The 18508-nt window shown below is 45.3% G+C and overlaps 14 non-coding genes across 14 annotated transcripts; all 14 read right to left on the bottom strand.

Moving 5' to 3' along the window:
• Positions 1–1041: 1041 nt before the first annotated feature.
• On the bottom strand, positions 1042–1232 carry LOC141160636 (U2 spliceosomal RNA). The gene has a single exon (XR_012250390.1). It is a non-coding gene; the product is annotated as a U2 spliceosomal RNA (small nuclear RNA).
• Positions 1233–2350: 1118 nt separating this feature from the next.
• On the bottom strand, positions 2351–2541 carry LOC141160635 (U2 spliceosomal RNA). Its single transcript, XR_012250389.1, has one exon. It is a non-coding gene; the product is annotated as a U2 spliceosomal RNA (small nuclear RNA).
• Positions 2542–3661: 1120 nt separating this feature from the next.
• On the bottom strand, positions 3662–3852 carry LOC141160634 (U2 spliceosomal RNA). The gene has a single exon (XR_012250388.1). It is a non-coding gene; the product is annotated as a U2 spliceosomal RNA (small nuclear RNA).
• A 1119-nt stretch (positions 3853–4971) lies between these two features.
• LOC141160632 (U2 spliceosomal RNA) lies at positions 4972–5162 on the bottom strand. The gene has a single exon (XR_012250386.1). It is a non-coding gene; the product is annotated as a U2 spliceosomal RNA (small nuclear RNA).
• Positions 5163–6281: 1119 nt separating this feature from the next.
• On the bottom strand, positions 6282–6472 carry LOC141160631 (U2 spliceosomal RNA). Its single transcript, XR_012250385.1, has one exon. It is a non-coding gene; the product is annotated as a U2 spliceosomal RNA (small nuclear RNA).
• A 1119-nt stretch (positions 6473–7591) lies between these two features.
• LOC141160630 (U2 spliceosomal RNA) lies at positions 7592–7782 on the bottom strand. Its single transcript, XR_012250384.1, has one exon. It is a non-coding gene; the product is annotated as a U2 spliceosomal RNA (small nuclear RNA).
• A 1120-nt stretch (positions 7783–8902) lies between these two features.
• Positions 8903–9093, bottom strand: LOC141159670 (U2 spliceosomal RNA). Its single transcript, XR_012249672.1, has one exon. It is a non-coding gene; the product is annotated as a U2 spliceosomal RNA (small nuclear RNA).
• Positions 9094–10212: 1119 nt separating this feature from the next.
• On the bottom strand, positions 10213–10402 carry LOC141159759 (U2 spliceosomal RNA). The gene has a single exon (XR_012249758.1). It is a non-coding gene; the product is annotated as a U2 spliceosomal RNA (small nuclear RNA).
• Positions 10403–11521: 1119 nt separating this feature from the next.
• LOC141160629 (U2 spliceosomal RNA) lies at positions 11522–11712 on the bottom strand. Its single transcript, XR_012250383.1, has one exon. It is a non-coding gene; the product is annotated as a U2 spliceosomal RNA (small nuclear RNA).
• A 1119-nt stretch (positions 11713–12831) lies between these two features.
• Positions 12832–13022, bottom strand: LOC141160628 (U2 spliceosomal RNA). Its single transcript, XR_012250382.1, has one exon. It is a non-coding gene; the product is annotated as a U2 spliceosomal RNA (small nuclear RNA).
• Positions 13023–14141: 1119 nt separating this feature from the next.
• Positions 14142–14332, bottom strand: LOC141160060 (U2 spliceosomal RNA). The gene has a single exon (XR_012250048.1). It is a non-coding gene; the product is annotated as a U2 spliceosomal RNA (small nuclear RNA).
• A 1119-nt stretch (positions 14333–15451) lies between these two features.
• On the bottom strand, positions 15452–15642 carry LOC141160627 (U2 spliceosomal RNA). Its single transcript, XR_012250381.1, has one exon. It is a non-coding gene; the product is annotated as a U2 spliceosomal RNA (small nuclear RNA).
• A 1115-nt stretch (positions 15643–16757) lies between these two features.
• On the bottom strand, positions 16758–16948 carry LOC141160626 (U2 spliceosomal RNA). Its single transcript, XR_012250380.1, has one exon. It is a non-coding gene; the product is annotated as a U2 spliceosomal RNA (small nuclear RNA).
• A 1114-nt stretch (positions 16949–18062) lies between these two features.
• On the bottom strand, positions 18063–18253 carry LOC141160625 (U2 spliceosomal RNA). Its single transcript, XR_012250379.1, has one exon. It is a non-coding gene; the product is annotated as a U2 spliceosomal RNA (small nuclear RNA).
• Positions 18254–18508: the final 255 nt, after the last annotated feature.

Raw genomic sequence — 18508 nt, 5'->3', positions numbered from 1 at the left:
TAAGAAGACATGCTGTCAACCTCTAGATCCCTCACATGCCTGCACTTTTCGGCTTGCTGCTGCTGCAATCCACGCGTTTTAGATCTGCATAACTCCACCTCTTTTAGCACAGTACCCTCAACCCCCGGCTGTTCCCACCCGCCTCAACACCGTTGGAAGGGAGGAGAACCAATTAAGGCGGGGGGGGGGGTGGAACGAGCAGCTGTCTACCCTTAGCAGAAGGGTTGCTGATTAATTACCTCTCCTGCTGCTGCTGCTGCTGCTGCTGGCTGTCCAGCAGCAGACTGAAGGTGGCTGCTGCTGTGCGCGGGTATATAAAGGCTCAGAGCCTATTATGACACGCGCAGCCAGCGTTCCATTGCCACATTCCGTCTACTGCAGGCGGGATACCTGGATGGCTGAATGTCACTGAGAAGCTCACAGAGACCGCCATAAGCAACAGTTTAAAAGAATGCCACAGACTAATCAACCAAACTTTTTGGGTTGGTTTCTCTTTTATAGTCTGCAGGCATTAAATGAAAGAAGTCAGTGTTCCAGCAGAGGGAGACAACGTTTCAGAAAAGGCATTGTAGCAAACCAAAAAATAAATTTTAAGCGCAGCAGAGTAACCAGCTCACATACCTGTTAGCTCAGGTGAGTTTAAAAGGCTGCTGTTGATAACAAGGGCATTTGCTAAATAGATGGTGTGTGTGCAACAATATACTGAAAGGTCAATTATATTGTGCAGCTTATCTCACCACCTGTAGTTATTTAGGTGAAAGCTCCAAAATGCTTGCCTAATATGTCTGTTTATCCAAAAGGAAGTATAGAGGGAGAGCTAGATAGATAGCATTGCATTACATTACATGGCAATGCAATGCACAGTTGCTGAAGTTGAACCAAAATGAGCTTGTCATCTGGCTTCTGCAACTTTTAACATGAAAAATCCAATGAGGAGAAGAAAAGCAAAGCCAAAGAGTCCATCCCAAAATCCGACAAACAAGCCAAATGAACAAAAAGCATTGAATTCAATTCTTTCTGATTTTAGAAACTGCATTAAAGAAGGGGTGCACCGGTCCTGGAGATACTGCAATACCAGGTCAATGCGTGGAGTGGACAGAGCAAGCTCTTTTTCCATCTCCCTGTTCTAAAAATCCATTTAATATATGGTCCCCAGATAGGGGACGTATCAGATATTAAACTGATAAGAACAGATACTACACTTGATCTTAGCCAAAAGGCCGAGAAGCGATAACCAGAATTGGTTTCCGACTACGGTGCCACCCAAGGATTCTGAAAAGTCCATTTGTGGAGATGGCCACCTGGACTCCCGTTAAGAAGACATGCTGTCAACCTCTAGATCCCTCACATGCCTGCACTTTTCGGCTTGCTGCTGCTGCAATCCACGCGTTTTAGATCTGCATAACTCCACCTCTTTTAGCACAGTACCCTCAACCCCCGGCTGTTCCCACCCGCCTCAACACCGTTGGAAGGGAGGAGAACCAATTAAGGCGGGGGGGGGGTGGAACGAGCAGCTGTCTACCCTTAGCAGGAGGGTTGCTGATTAATTACCTCTCCTGCTGCTGCTGCTGCTGCTGGCTGTCCAGCAGCAGACTGAAGGTGGCTGCTGCTGTGCGCAGGTATATAAAGGCTCAGAGCCTATTATGACACGTGCAGCCAGCGTTCCATTGCCACATTCCGTCTACTGCAGGCGGGATACCTGGATGGCTGAATGTCACTGAGAAGCTCACAGAGACCGCCATAAGCAACAGTTTAAAAGAATGCCACAGACTAATCAACCAAACTTTTTGGGTTGGTTTCTCTTTTATAGTCTGCAGGCATTAAATGAAAGAAGTCAGTGTTCCAGCAGAGGGAGACAACGTTTCAGAAAAGGCATTGTAGCAAACCAAAAAAGAAATTTTAAGCGCAGCAGAGTAACCAGCTCACATACCTGTTAGCTCAGGTGAGTTTAAAAGGCTGCTGTTGATAACAAGGGCATTTGCTAAATAGATGGTGTGTGTGCAACAATATACTGAAAGGTCAATTATATTGTGCAGCTTATCTCACCACCTGTAGTTATTTAGGTGAAAGCTCCAAAATGCTTGCCTAATATGTCTGTTTATCCAAAAGGAAGTATAGAGGGAGAGCTAGATAGATAGCATTGCATTACATTACATGGCAATGCAATGCACAGTTGCTGAAGTTGAACCAAAATGAGCTTGTCATCTGGCTTCTGCAACTTTTAACATGAAAAATCCAATGAGGAGAAGAAAAGCAAAGCCAAAGAGTCCATCCCAAAATCCGACAAACAAGCCAAATGAACAAAAAGCATTGAATTCAATTCTTTCTGATTTTAGAAACTGCATTAAAGAAGGGGTGCACCGGTCCTGGAGATACTGCAATACCAGGTCAATGCGTGGAGTGGACAGAGCAAGCTCTTTTTCCATCTCCCTGTTCTAAAAATCCATTTAATATATGGTCCCCAGATAGGGGACGTATCAGATATTAAACTGATAAGAACAGATACTACACTTGATCTTAGCCAAAAGGCCGAGAAGCGATAACCAGAATTGGTTTCCGACTACGGTGCCACCCAAGGATTCTGAAAAGTATATTTGTGGAGATGGCCACCTGGACTCCCGTTAAGAAGACATGCTGTCAACCTCTAGATCCCTCACATGCCTGCACTTTTCGGCTTGCTGCTGCTGCAATCCACGCGTTTTAGATCTGCATAACTCCACCTCTTTTAGCACAGTACCCTCAACCCCCGGCTGTTCCCACCCGCCTCAACACCGTTGGAAGGGAGGAGAACCAATTAAGGCGGCGGGGGGGGGTGGAACGAGCAGCTGTCTACCCTTAGCAGGAGGGTTGCTGATTAATTACCTCTCCTGCTGCTGCTGCTGCTGCTGGCTTTCCAGCAGCAGACTGAAGGTGGCTGCTGCTGTGCGCAGGTATATAAAGGCTCAGAGCCTATTATGACACGCGCAGCCAGCGTTCCATTGCCACATTCCGTCTACTGCAGGCGGGATACCTGGATGGCTGAATGTCACTGAGAAGCTCACAGAGACCGCCATAAGCAACAGTTTAAAAGAATGCCACAGACTAATCAACCAAACTTTTTGGGTTGGTTTCTCTTTTATAGTCTGCAGGCATTAAATGAAAGAAGTCAGTGTTCCAGCAGAGGGAGACAACGTTTCAGAAAAGGCATTGTAGCAAACCAAAAAATAAATTTTAAGCGCAGCAGAGTAACCAGCTCACATACCTGTTAGCTCAGGTGAGTTTAAAAGGCTGCTGTTGATAACAAGGGCATTTGCTAAATAGATGGTGTGTGTGCAACAATATACTGAAAGGTCAATTATATTGTGCAGCTTATCTCACCACCTGTAGTTATTTAGGTGAAAGCTCCAAAATGCTTGCCTAATATGTCTGTTTATCCAAAAGGAAGTATAGAGGGAGAGCTAGATAGATAGCATTGCAGTACATTACATGGCAATGCAATGCACAGTTGCTGAAGTTGAACCAAAATGAGCTTGTCATCTGGCTTCTGCAACTTTTAACATGAAAAATCCAATGAGGAGAAGAAAAGCAAAGCCAAAGAGTCCATCCCAAAATCCGACAAACAAGCCAAATGAACAAAAAGCATTGAATTCAATTCTTTCTGATTTTAGAAACTGCATTAAAGAAGGGGTGCACCGGTCCTGGAGATACTGCAATACCAGGTCAATGCGTGGAGTGGACAGAGCAAGCTCTTTTTCCATCTCCCTGTTCTAAAAATCCATTTAATATATGGTCCCCAGATAGGGGACGTATCAGATATTAAACTGATAAGAACAGATACTACACTTGATCTTAGCCAAAAGGCCGAGAAGCGATAACCAGAATTGGTTTCCGACTACGGTGCCACCCAAGGATTCTGAAAAGTCCATTTGTGGAGATGGCCACCTGAACTCCCGTTAAGAAGACATGCTGTCAACCTCTAGATCCCTCACATGCCTGCACTTTTCGGCTTGCTGCTGCTGCAATCCACGCGTTTTAGATCTGCATAACTCCACCTCTTTTAGCACAGTACCCTCAACCCCCGGCTGTTCCCACCCGCCTCAACACCGTTGGAAGGGAGGAGAACCAATTAAGGCGGGGGGGGGGGTGGAACGAGCAGCTGTCTACCCTTAGCAGGAGGGTTGCTGATTAATTACCTCTCCTGCTGCTGCTGCTGCTGCTGGCTGTCCAGCAGCAGACTGAAGGTGGCTGCTGCTGTGCGCAGGTATATAAAGGCTCAGAGCCTATTATGACACGCGCAGCCAGCGTTCCATTGCCACATTCCGTCTACTGCAGGCGGGATACCTGGATGGCTGAATGTCACTGAGAAGCTCACAGAGACCGCCATAAGCAACAGTTTAAAAGAATGCCACAGACTAATCAACCAAACTTTTTGGGTTGGTTTCTCTTTTATAGTCTGCAGGCATTAAATGAAAGAAGTCAGTGTTCCAGCAGAGGGAGACAACGTTTCAGAAAAGGCATTGTAGCAAACCAAAAAAGAAATTTTAAGCGCAGCAGAGTAACCAGCTCACATACCTGTTAGCTCAGGTGAGTTTAAAAGGCTGCTGTTGATAACAAGGGCATTTGCTAAATAGATGGTGTGTGTGCAACAATATACTGAAAGGTCAATTATATTGTGCAGCTTATCTCACCACCTGTAGTTATTTAGGTGAAAGCTCCAAAATGCTTGCCTAATATGTCTGTTTATCCAAAAGGAAGTATAGAGGGAGAGCTAGATAGATAGCATTGCATTACATTACATGGCAATGCAATGCACAGTTGCTGAAGTTGAACCAAAATGAGCTTGTCATCTGGCTTCTGCAACTTTTAACATGAAAAATCCAATGAGGAGAAGAAAAGCAAAGCCAAAGAGTCCATCCCAAAATCCGACAAACAAGCCAAATGAACAAAAAGCATTGAATTCAATTCTTTCTGATTTTAGAAACTGCATTAAAGAAGGGGTGCACCGGTCCTGGAGATACTGCAATACCAGGTCAATGCGTGGAGTGGACAGAGCAAGCTCTTTTTCCATCTCCCTGTTCTAAAAATCCATTTAATATATGGTCCCCAGATAGGGGACGTATCAGATATTAAACTGATAAGAACAGATACTACACTTGATCTTAGCCAAAAGGCCGAGAAGCGATAACCAGAATTGGTTTCCGACTACGGTGCCACCCAAGGATTCTGAAAAGTATATTTGTGGAGATGGCCACCTGGACTCCCGTTAAGAAGACATGCTGTCAACCTCTAGATCCCTCACATGCCTGCACTTTTCGGCTTGCTGCTGCTGCAATCCACGCGTTTTAGATCTGCATAACTCCACCTCTTTTAGCACAGTACCCTCAACCCCCGGCTGTTCCCACCCGCCTCAACACCGTTGGAAGGGAGGAGAACCAATTAAGGCGGGGGGGGGGGTGGAACGAGCAGCTGTCTACCCTGAGCAGGAGGGTTGCTGATTAATTACCTCTCCTGCTGCTGCTGCTGCTGCTGGCTTTCCAGCAGCAGACTGAAGGTGGCTGCTGCTGTGCGCAGGTATATAAAGGCTCAGAGCCTATTATGACACGCGCAGCCAGCGTTCCATTGCCACATTCCGTCTACTGCAGGCGGGATACCTGGATGGCTGAATGTCACTGAGAAGCTCACAGAGACCGCCATAAGCAACAGTTTAAAAGAATGCCACAGACTAATCAACCAAACTTTTTGGGTTGGTTTCTCTTTTATAGTCTGCAGGCATTAAATGAAAGAAGTCAGTGTTCCAGCAGAGGGAGACAACGTTTCAGAAAAGGCATTGTAGCAAACCAAAAAAGAAATTTTAAGCGCAGCAGAGTAACCAGCTCACATACCTGTTAGCTCAGGTGAGTTTAAAAGGCTGCTGTTGATAACAAGGGCAATTGCTAAATAGATAGTGTGTGTGCAACAATATACTGAAAGGTCAATTATATTGTGCAGCTTATCTCACCACCTGTAGTTATTTAGGTGAAAGCTCCAAAATGCTTGCCTAATATGTCTGTTTATCCAAAAGGAAGTATAGAGGGAGAGCTAGATAGATAGCATTGCATTACATTACATGGCAATGCAATGCACAGTTGCTGAAGTTGAACCAAAATGAGCTTGTCATCTGGCTTCTGCAACTTTTAACATGAAAAATCCAATGAGGAGAAGAAAAGCAAAGCCAAAGAGTCCATCCCAAAATCCGACAAACAAGCCAAATGAACAAAAAGCATTGAATTCAATTCTTTCTGATTTTAGAAACTGCATTAAAGAAGGGGTGCACCGGTCCTGGAGATACTGCAATACCAGGTCAATGCGTGGAGTGGACAGAGCAAGCTCTTTTTCCATCTCCCTGTTCTAAAAATCCATTTAATATATGGTCCCCAGATAGGGGACGTATCAGATATTAAACTGATAAGAACAGATACTACACTTGATCTTAGCCAAAAGGCCGAGAAGCGATAACCAGAATTGGTTTCCGACTACGGTGCCACCCAAGGATTCTGAAAAGTCCATTTGTGGAGATGGCCACCTGAACTCCCGTTAAGAAGACATGCTGTCAACCTCTAGATCCCTCACATGCCTGCACTTTTCGGCTTGCTGCTGCTGCAATCCACGCGTTTTAGATCTGCATAACTCCACCTCTTTTAGCACAGTACCCTCAACCCCCGGCTGTTCCCACCCGCCTCAACACCGTTGGAAGGGAGGAGAACCAATTAAGGCGGGGGGGGGGGTGGAACGAGCAGCTGTCTACCCTTAGCAGGAGGGTTGCTGATTAATTACCTCTCCTGCTGCTGCTGCTGCTGCTGGCTGTCCAGCAGCAGACTGAAGGTGGCTGCTGCTGTGCGCAGGTATATAAAGGCTCAGAGCCTATTATGACACGCGCAGCCAGCGTTCCATTGCCACATTCCGTCTACTGCAGGCGGGATACCTGGATGGCTGAATGTCACTGAGAAGCTCACAGAGACCGCCATAAGCAACAGTTTAAAAGAATGCCACAGACTAATCAACCAAACTTTTTGGGTTGGTTTCTCTTTTATAGTCTGCAGGCATTAAATGAAAGAAGTCAGTGTTCCAGCAGAGGGAGACAACGTTTCAGAAAAGGCATTGTAGCAAACCAAAAAAGAAATTTTAAGCGCAGCAGAGTAACCAGCTCACATACCTGTTAGCTCAGGTGAGTTTAAAAGGCTGCTGTTGATAACAAGGGCATTTGCTAAATAGATGGTGTGTGTGCAACAATATACTGAAAGGTCAATTATATTGTGCAGCTTATCTCACCACCTGTAGTTATTTAGGTGAAAGCTCCAAAATGCTTGCCTAATATGTCTGTTTATCCAAAAGGAAGTATAGAGGGAGAGCTAGATAGATAGCATTGCATTACATTACATGGCAATGCAATGCACAGTTGCTGAAGTTGAACCAAAATGAGCTTGTCATCTGGCTTCTGCAACTTTTAACATGAAAAATCCAATGAGGAGAAGAAAAGCAAAGCCAAAGAGTCCATCCCAAAATCCGACAAACAAGCCAAATGAACAAAAAGCATTGAATTCAATTCTTTCTGATTTTAGAAACTGCATTAAAGAAGGGGTGCACCGGTCCTGGAGATACTGCAATACCAGGTCAATGCGTGGAGTGGACAGAGCAAGCTCTTTTTCCATCTCCCTGTTCTAAAAATCCATTTAATATATGGTCCCCAGATAGGGGACGTATCAGATATTAAACTGATAAGAACAGATACTACACTTGATCTTAGCCAAAAGGCCGAGAAGCGATAACCAGAATTGGTTTCCGACTACGGTGCCACCCAAGGATTCTGAAAAGTATATTTGTGGAGATGGCCACCTGGACTCCCGTTAAGAAGACATGCTGTCAACCTCTAGATCCCTCACATGCCTGCACTTTTCGGCTTGCTGCTGCTGCAATCCACGCGTTTTAGATCTGCATAACTCCACCTCTTTTAGCACAGTACCCTCAACCCCCGGCTGTTCCCACCCGCCTCAACACCGTTGGAAGGGAGGAGAACCAATTAAGGCGGGGGGGGGGGGTGGAACGAGCAGCTGTCTACCCTTAGCAGGAGGGTTGCTGATTAATTACCTCTCCTGCTGCTGCTGCTGCTGCTGGCTTTCCAGCAGCAGACTGAAGGTGGCTGCTGCTGTGCGCAGGTATATAAAGGCTCAGAGCCTATTATGACACGCGCAGCCAGCGTTCCATTGCCACATTCCGTCTACTGCAGGCGGGATACCTGGATGGCTGAATGTCACTGAGAAGCTCACAGAGACCGCCATAAGCAACAGTTTAAAAGAATGCCACAGACTAATCAACCAAACTTTTTGGGTTGGTTTCTCTTTTATAGTCTGCAGGCATTAAATGAAAGAAGTCAGTGTTCCAGCAGAGGGAGACAACGTTTCAGAAAAGGCATTGTAGCAAACCAAAAAAGAAATTTTAAGCGCAGCAGAGTAACCAGCTCACATACCTGTTAGCTCAGGTGAGTTTAAAAGGCTGCTGTTGATAACAAGGGCAATTGCTAAATAGATAGTGTGTGTGCAACAATATACTGAAAGGTCAATTATATTGTGCAGCTTATCTCACCACCTGTAGTTATTTAGGTGAAAGCTCCAAAATGCTTGCCTAATATGTCTGTTTATCCAAAAGGAAGTATAGAGGGAGAGCTAGATAGATAGCATTGCATTACATTACATGGCAATGCAATGCACAGTTGCTGAAGTTGAACCAAAATGAGCTTGTCATCTGGCTTCTGCAACTTTTAACATGAAAAATCCAATGAGGAGAAGAAAAGCAAAGCCAAAGAGTCCATCCCAAAATCCGACAAACAAGCCAAATGAACAAAAAGCATTGAATTCAATTCTTTCTGATTTTAGAAACTGCATTAAAGAAGGGGTGCACCGGTCCTGGAGATACTGCAATACCAGGTCAATGCGTGGAGTGTACAGAGCAAGCTCTTTTTCCATCTCCCTGTTCTAAAAATCCATTTAATATATGGTCCCCAGATAGGGGACGTATCAGATATTAAACTGATAAGAACAGATACTACACTTGATCTTAGCCAAAAGGCCGAGAAGCGATAACCAGAATTGGTTTCCGACTACGGTGCCACCCAAGGATTCTGAAAAGTCCATTTGTGGAGATGGCCACCTGGACTCCCGTTAAGAAGACATGCTGTCAACCTCTAGATCCCTCACATGCCTGCACTTTTCGGCTTGCTGCTGCTGCAATCCACGCGTTTTAGATCTGCATAACTCCACCTCTTTTAGCACAGTACCCTCAACCCCCGGCTGTTCCCACCCGCCTCAACACCGTTGGAAGGGAGGAGAACCAATTAAGGCGGGGGGGGGGGTGGAACGAGCAGCTGTCTACCCTTAGCAGGAGGGTTGCTGATTAATTACCTCTCCTGCTGCTGCTGCTGCTGCTGGCTGTCCAGCAGCAGACTGAAGGTGGCTGCTGCTGTGCGCAGGTATATAAAGGCTCAGAGCCTATTATGACACGCGCAGCCAGCGTTCCATTGCCACATTCCGTCTACTGCAGGCGGGATACCTGGATGGCTGAATGTCACTGAGAAGCTCACAGAGACCGCCATAAGCAACAGTTTAAAAGAATGCCACAGACTAATCAACCAAACTTTTTGGGTTGGTTTCTCTTTTATAGTCTGCAGGCATTAAATGAAAGAAGTCAGTGTTCCAGCAGAGGGAGACAACGTTTCAGAAAAGGCATTGTAGCAAACCAAAAAAGAAATTTTAAGCGCAGCAGAGTAACCAGCTCACATACCTGTTAGCTCAGGTGAGTTTAAAAGGCTGCTGTTGATAACAAGGGCATTTGCTAAATAGATGGTGTGTGTGCAACAATATACTGAAAGGTCAATTATATTGTGCAGCTTATCTCACCACCTGTAGTTATTTAGGTGAAAGCTCCAAAATGCTTGCCTAATATGTCTGTTTATCCAAAAGGAAGTATAGAGGGAGAGCTAGATAGATAGCATTGCATTACATTGCATGGCAATGCAATGCACAGTTGCTGAAGTTGAACCAAAATGAGCTTGTCATCTGGCTTCTGCAACTTTTAACATGAAAAATCCAATGAGGAGAAGAAAAGCAAAGCCAAAGAGTCCATCCCAAAATCCGACAAACAAGCCAAATGAACAAAAAGCATTGAATTCAATTCTTTCTGATTTTAGAAACTGCATTAAAGAAGGGGTGCACCGGTCCTGGAGATACTGCAATACCAGGTCAATGCGTGGAGTGGACAGAGCAAGCTCTTTTCCATCTCCCTGTTCTAAAAATCCATTTAATATATGGTCCCCAGATAGGGGACGTATCAGATATTAAACTGATAAGAACAGATACTACACTTGATCTTAGCCAAAAGGCCGAGAAGCGATAACCAGAATTGGTTTCCGACTACGGTGCCACCCAAGGATTCTGAAAAGTCCATTTGTGGAGATGGCCACCTGGACTCCCGTTAAGAAGACATGCTGTCAACCTCTAGATCCCTCACATGCCTGCACTTTTCGGCTTGCTGCTGCTGCAATCCACGCGTTTTAGATCTGCATAACTCCACCTCTTTTAGCACAGTACCCTCAACCCCCGGCTGTTCCCACCCGCCTCAACACCGTTGGAAGGGAGGAGAACCAATTAAGGCGGGGGGGGGGGTGGAACGAGCAGCTGTCTACCCTTAGCAGAAGGGTTGCTGATTAATTACCTCTCCTGCTGCTGCTGCTGCTGCTGGCTGTCCAGCAGCAGACTGAAGGTGGCTGCTGCTGTGCGCGGGTATATAAAGGCTCAGAGCCTATTATGACACGCGCAGCCAGCGTTCCATTGCCACATTCCGTCTACTGCAGGCGGGATACCTGGATGGCTGAATGTCACTGAGAAGCTCACAGAGACCGCCATAAGCAACAGTTTAAAAGAATGCCACAGACTAATCAACCAAACTTTTTGGGTTGGTTTCTCTTTTATAGTCTGCAGGCATTAAATGAAAGAAGTCAGTGTTCCAGCAGAGGGAGACAACGTTTCAGAAAAGGCATTGTAGCAAACCAAAAAAGAAATTTAAAGCGCAGCAGAGTAACCAGCTCACATACCTGTTAGCTCAGGTGAGTTTAAAAGGCTGCTGTTGATAACAAGGGCATTTGCTAAATAGATGGTGTGTGTGCAACAATATACTGAAAGGTCAATTATATTGTGCAGCTTATCTCACCACCTGTAGTTATTTAGGTGAAAGCTCCAAAATGCTTGCCTAATATGTCTGTTTATCCAAAAGGAAGTATAGAGGGAGAGCTAGATAGATAGCATTGCAGTACATTACATGGCAATGCAATGCACAGTTGCTGAAGTTGAACCAAAATGAGCTTGTCATCTGGCTTCTGCAACTTTTAACATGAAAAATCCAATGAGGAGAAGAAAAGCAAAGCCAAAGAGTCCATCCCAAAATCCGACAAACAAGCCAAATGAACAAAAAGCATTGAATTCAATTCTTTCTGATTTTAGAAACTGCATTAAAGAAGGGGTGCACCGGTCCTGGAGATACTGCAATACCAGGTCAATGCGTGGAGTGGACAGAGCAAGCTCTTTTTCCATCTCCCTGTTCTAAAAATCCATTTAATATATGGTCCCCAGATAGGGGACGTATCAGATATTAAACTGATAAGAACAGATACTACACTTGATCTTAGCCAAAAGGCCGAGAAGCGATAACCAGAATTGGTTTCCGACTACGGTGCCACCCAAGGATTCTGAAAAGTCCATTTGTGGAGATGGCCACCTGGACTCCCGTTAAGAAGACATGCTGTCAACCTCTAGATCCCTCACATGCCTGCAATTTTCGGCTTGCTGCTGCTGCAATCCACGCGTTTTAGATCTGCATAACTCCACCTCTTTTAGCACAGTACCCTCAACCCCCGGCTGTTCCCACCCGCCTCAACACCGTTGGAAGGGAGGAGAACCAATTAAGGCGGGGGGGGGGGTGGAACGAGCAGCTGTCTACCCTTAGCAGGAGGGTTGCTGATTAATTACCTCTCCTGCTGCTGCTGCTGCTGCTGGCTGTCCAGCAGCAGACTGAAGGTGGCTGCTGCTGTGCGCAGGTATATAAAGGCTCAGAGCCTATTATGACACGCGCAGCCAGCGTTCCATTGCCACATTCCGTCTACTGCAGGCGGGATACCTGGATGGCTGAATGTCACTGAGAAGCTCACAGAGACCGCCATAAGCAACAGTTTAAAAGAATGCCACAGACTAATCAACCAAACTTTTTGGGTTGGTTTCTCTTTTATAGTCTGCAGGCATTAAATGAAAGAAGTCAGTGTTCCAGCAGAGGGAGACAACGTTTCAGAAAAGGCATTGTAGCAAACCAAAAAAGAAATTTTAAGCGCAGCAGAGTAACCAGCTCACATACCTGTTAGCTCAGGTGAGTTTAAAAGGCTGCTGTTGATAACAAGGGCATTTGCTAAATAGATGGTGTGTGTGCAACAATATACTGAAAGGTCAATTATATTGTGCAGCTTATCTCACCACCTGTAGTTATTTAGGTGAAAGCTCCAAAATGCTTGCCTAATATGTCTGTTTATCCAAAAGGAAGTATAGAGGGAGAGCTAGATAGATAGCATTGCATTACATTACATGGCAATGCAATGCACAGTTGCTGAAGTTGAACCAAAATGAGCTTGTCATCTGGCTTCTGCAACTTTTAACATGAAAAATCCAATGAGGAGAAGAAAAGCAAAGCCAAAGAGTCCATCCCAAAATCCGACAAACAAGCCAAATGAACAAAAAGCATTGAATTCAATTCTTTCTGATTTTAGAAACTGCATTAAAGAAGGGGTGCACCGGTCCTGGAGATACTGCAATACCAGGTCAATGCGTGGAGTGGACAGAGCAAGCTCTTTTTCCATCTCCCTGTTCTAAAAATCCATTTAATATATGGTCCCCAGATAGGGGACGTATCAGATATTAAACTGATAAGAACAGATACTACACTTGATCTTAGCCAAAAGGCCGAGAAGCGATAACCAGAATTGGTTTCCGACTACGGTGCCACCCAAGGATTCTGAAAAGTATATTTGTGGAGATGGCCACCTGGACTCCCGTTAAGAAGACATGCTGTCAACCTCTAGATCCCTCACATGCCTGCACTTTTCGGCTTGCTGCTGTTGCAATCCACGCGTTTTAGATCTGCATAACTCCACCTCTTTTAGCACAGTACCCTCAACCCCCGGCTGTTCCCACCCGCCTCAACACCGTTGGAATGGAGGAGAACCAATTAAGGGGGGGGGGGGGGTGGAACGAGCAGCTGTCTACCCTTAGCAGGAGGGTTGCTGATTAATTACCTCTCCTGCTGCTGCTGCTGCTGCTGGCTTTCCAGCAGCAGACTGAAGGTGGCTGCTGCTGTGCGCAGGTATATAAAGGCTCAGAGCCTATTATGACACGCGCAGCCAGCGTTCCATTGCCACATTCCGTCTACTGCAGGCGGGATACCTGGATGGCTGAATGTCACTGAGAAGCTCACAGAGACCGCCATAAGCAACAGTTTAAAAGAATGCCACAGACTAATCAACCAAACTTTTTGGGTTGGTTTCTCTTTTATAGTCTGCAGGCATTAAATGAAAGAAGTCAGTGTTCCAGCAGAGGGAGACAACGTTTCAGAAAAGGCATTGTAGCAAACCAAAAAAGAAATTTTAAGCGCAGCAGAGTAACCAGCTCACATACCTGTTAGCTCAGGTGAGTTTAAAAGGCTGCTGTTGATAACAAGGGCAATTGCTAAATAGATAGTGTGTGTGCAACAATATACTGAAAGGTCAATTATATTGTGCAGCTTATCTCACCACCTGTAGTTATTTAGGTGAAAGCTCCAAAATGCTTGCCTAATATGTCTGTTTATCCAAAAGGAAGTATAGAGGGAGAGCTAGATAGATAGCATTGCATTACATTACATGGCAATGCAATGCACAGTTGCTGAAGTTGAACCAAAATGAGCTTGTCATCTGGCTTCTGCAACTTTTAACATGAAAAATCCAATGAGGAGAAGAAAAGCAAAGCCAAAGAGTCCATCCCAAAATCCGACAAACAAGCCAAATGAACAAAAAGCATTGAATTCAATTCTTTCTGATTTTAGAAACTGCATTAAAGAAGGGGTGCACCGGTCCTGGAGATACTGCAATAAAAGGTCAATGCGTGGAGTGGACAGAGCAAGCTCTTTTTCCATCTCCCTGTTCTAAAAATCCATTTAATATATGGTCCCCAGATAGGGGACGTATCAGATATTAAACTGATAAGAACAGATACTACACTTGATCTTAGCCAAAAGGCCGAGAAGCGATAACCAGAATTGGTTTCCGACTACGGTGCCACCCAAGGATTCTGAAAAGTCCATTTGTGGAGATGGCCACCTGGACTCCCGTTAAGAAGACATGCTGTCAACCTCTAGATCCCTCACATGCCTGCACTTTTCGGCTTGCTGCTGCTGCAATCCACGCGTTTTAGATCTGCATAACTCCACCTCTTTTAGCACAGTACCCTCAACCCCCGGCTGTTCCCACCCGCCTCAACACCGTTGGAAGGGAGGAGAACCAATTAAGGCGGGGGGGGGGGTGGAACGAGCAGCTGTCTACCCTTAGCAGGAGGGTTGCTGATTAATTACCTCTCCTGCTGCTGCTGCTGCTGCTGGCTGTCCAGCAGCAGACTGAAGGTGGCTGCTGCTGTGCGCAGGTATATAAAGGCTCAGAGCCTATTATGACACGCGCAGCCAGCGTTCCATTGCCACATTCCGTCTACTGCAGGCGGGATACCTGGATGGCTGAATGTCACTGAGAAGCTCACAGAGACCGCCATAAGCAACAGTTTAAAAGAATGCCACAGACTAATCAACCAAACTTTTTGGGTTGGTTTCTCTTTTATAGTCTGCAGGCATTAAATGAAAGAAGTCAGTGTTCCAGCAGAGGGAGACAACGTTTCAGAAAAGGCATTGTAGCAAACCAAAAAAGAAATTTTAAGCGCAGCAGAGTAACCAGCTCACATACCTGTTAGCTCAGGTGAGTTTAAAAGGCTGCTGTTGATAACAAGGGCATTTGCTAAATAGATGGTGTGTGTGCAACAATATACTGAAAGGTCAATTATATTGTGCAGCTTATCTCACCACCTGTAGTTATTTAGGTGAAAGCTCCAAAATGCTTGCCTAATATGTCTGTTTATCCAAAAGGAAGTATAGAGGGAGAGCTAGATAGATAGCATTGCATTACATTACATGGCAATGCAATGCACAGTTGCTGAAGTTGAACCAAAATGAGCTTGTCATCTGGCTTCTGCAACTTTTAACATGAAAAATCCAATGAGGAGAAGAAAAGCAAAGCCAAAGAGTCCATCCCAAAATCCGACAAACAAGCCAAATGAACAAAAAGCATTGAATTCAATTCTTTCTGATTTTAGAAACTGCATTAAAGAAGGGGTGCACCGGTCCTGGAGATACTGCAATACCAGGTCAATGCGTGGAGTGGACAGAGCAAGCTCTTTTTCCATCTCCCTGTTCTAAAAATCCATTTAATATATGGTCCCCAGATAGGGGACGTATCAGATATTAAACTGATAAGAACAGATACTACACTTGATCTTAGCCAAAAGGCCGAGAAGCGATAACCAGAATTGGTTTCCGACTACGGTGCCACCCAAGGATTCTGAAAAGTCCATTTGTGGAGATGGCCACCTGGACTCCCGTTAAGAAGACATGCTGTCAACCTCTAGATCCCTCACATGCCTGCACTTTTCGGCTTGCTGCTGCTGCAATCCACGCGTTTTAGATCTGCATAACTCCACCTCTTTTAGCACAGTACCCTCAACCCCCGGCTGTTCCCACCCGCCTCAACACAGTTGGAAGGGAGGAGAACCAATTAAGGCGGGGGGGGGGTGGAACGAGCAGCTGTCTACCCTTAGCAGGAGGGTTGCTGATTAATTACCTCTCCTGCTGCTGCTGCTGCTGGCTGTCCAGCAGCAGACTGAAGGTGGCTGCTGCTGTGCGCAGGTATATAAAGGCTCAGAGCCTATTATGACACGCGCAGCCAGCGTTCCATTGCCACATTCCGTCTACTGCAGGCGGGATACCTGAATGGCTGAATGTCACTGAGAAGCTCACAGAGACCGCCATAAGCAACAGTTTAAAAGAATGCCACAGACTAATCAACCAAACTTTTTGGGTTGGTTTCTCTTTTATAGTCTGCAGGCATTAAATGAAAGAAGTCAGTGTTCCAGCAGAGGGAGACAACGTTTCAGAAAAGGCATTGTAGCAAACCAAAAAAGAAATTTTAAGCGCAGCAGAGTAACCAGCTCACATACCTGTTAGCTCAGGTGAGTTTAAAAGGCTGCTGTTGATAACAAGGGCATTTGCTAAATAGATGGTGTGTGTGCAACAATATACTGAAAGGTCAATTATATTGTGCAGCTTATCTCACCACCTGTAGTTATTTAGGTGAAAGCTCCAAAATGCTTGCCTAATATGTCTGTTTATCCAAAAGGAAGTATAGAGGGAGAGCTAGATAGATAGCATTGCATTACATTACATGGCAATGCAATGCACAGTTGCTGAAGTTGAACCAAAATGAGCTTGTCATCTGGCTTCTGCAACTTTTAACATGAAAAATCCAATGAGGAGAAGAAAAGCAAAGCCAAAGAGTCCATCCCAAAATCCGACAAACAAGCCAAATGAACAAAAAGCATTGAATTCAATTCTTTCTGATTTTAGAAACTGCATTAAAGAAGGGGTGCACCGGTCCTGGAGATACTGCAATACCAGGTCAATGCGTGGAGTGGACAGAGCAAGCTCTTTTTCCATCTCCCTGTTCTAAAAATCCATTTAATATATGGTCCCCAGATAGGGGACGTATCAGATATTAAACTGATAAGAACAGATACTACACTTGATCTTAGCCAAAAGGCCGAGAAGCGATAACCAGAATTGGTTTCCGACTACGGTGCCACCCAAGGATTCTGAAAAGTCCATTTGTGGAGATGGCCACCTGGACTCCCGTTAAGAAGACATGCTGTCAACCTCTAGATCCCTCACATGCCTGCACTTTTCGGCTTGCTGCTGCTGCAATCCACGCGTTTTAGATCTGCATAACTCCACCTCTTTTAGCACAGTACCCTCAACCCCCGGCTGTTCCCACCCGCCTCAACACCGTTGGAAGGGAGGAGAACCAATTAAGGCGGGGGGGGGTGGAACGAGCAGCTGTCTACCCTTAGCAGGAGGGTTGCTGATTAATTACCTCTCCTGCTGCTGCTGCTGCTGGCTGTCCAGCAGCAGACTGAAGGTGGCTGCTGCTGTGCGCAGGTATATAAAGGCTCAGAGCCTATTATGACACGCGCAGCCAGCGTTCCATTGCCACATTCCGTCTACTGCAGGCGGGATACCTGGATGGCTGAATGTCACTGAGAAGCTCACAGAGACCGCCATAAGCAACAGTTTAAAAGAATGCCACAGACTAATCAACCAAACTTTTTGGGTTGGTTTCTCTTTTATAGTCTGCAGGCATTAAATGAAAGAAGTCAGTGTTCCAGCAGAGGGAGACAACGTTTCAGAAAAGGCATTGTAGCAAACCAAAAAAGAAATTTTAAGCGCAGCAGAGTAACCAGCTCACATACCTGTTAGCTCAGGTGAGTTTAAAAGGCTGCTGTTGATAACAAGGGCATTTGCTAAATAGATGGTGTGTGTGCAACAATATACTGAAAGGTCAATTATATTGTGCAGCTTATCTCACCACCTGTAGTTATTTAGGTGAAAGCTCCAAAATGCTTGCCTAATATGTCTGTTTATCCAAAAGGAAGTATAGAGGGAGAGCTAGATAGATAGCATTGCATTACATTACATGGCAATGCAATGCACAGTTGCTGAAGTTGAACCAAAATGAGCTTGTCATCTGGCTTCTGCAACTTTTAACATGAAAAATCCAATGAGGAGAAGAAAAGCAAAGCCAAAGAGTCCATCCCAAAATCCGACAAACAAGCCAAATGAACAAAAAGCATTGAATTCAATTCTTTCTGATTTTAGAAACTGCATTAAAGAAGGGGTGCACCGGTCCTGGAGATACTGCAATACCAGGTCAATGCGTGGAGTGGACAGAGCAAGCTCTTTTTCCATCTCCCTGTTCTAAAAATCCATTTAATATATGGTCCCCAGATAGGGGACGTATCAGATATTAAACTGATAAGAACAGATACTACACTTGATCTTAGCCAAAAGGCCGAGAAGCGATAACCAGAATTGGTTTCCGACTACGGTGCCACCCAAGGATTCTGAAAAGTCCATTTGTGGAGATGGCCACCTGGACTCCCGTTAAGAAGACATGCTGTCAACCTCTAGATCCCTCACATGCCTGCACTTTTCGGCTTGCTGCTGCTGCAATCCACGCGTTTTAGATCTGCATAACTCCACCTCTTTTAGCACAGTACCCTCAACCCCCGGCTGTTCCCACCCGCCTCAACACCGTTGGAAGGGAGGAGAACCAATT

This window comes from Phyllobates terribilis, unplaced genomic scaffold (assembly GCF_046119375.1).
Source record: "Phyllobates terribilis strain yellow unplaced genomic scaffold, ASM4611937v1 Scaffold_8__6_contigs__length_399053987, whole genome shotgun sequence".
Lineage (NCBI taxonomy): Eukaryota > Metazoa > Chordata > Amphibia > Anura > Dendrobatidae > Phyllobates > Phyllobates terribilis.
Note: the sequence above shows the minus strand (reverse complement) of the source record. Positions and strands in the feature narration are given on the sequence as shown.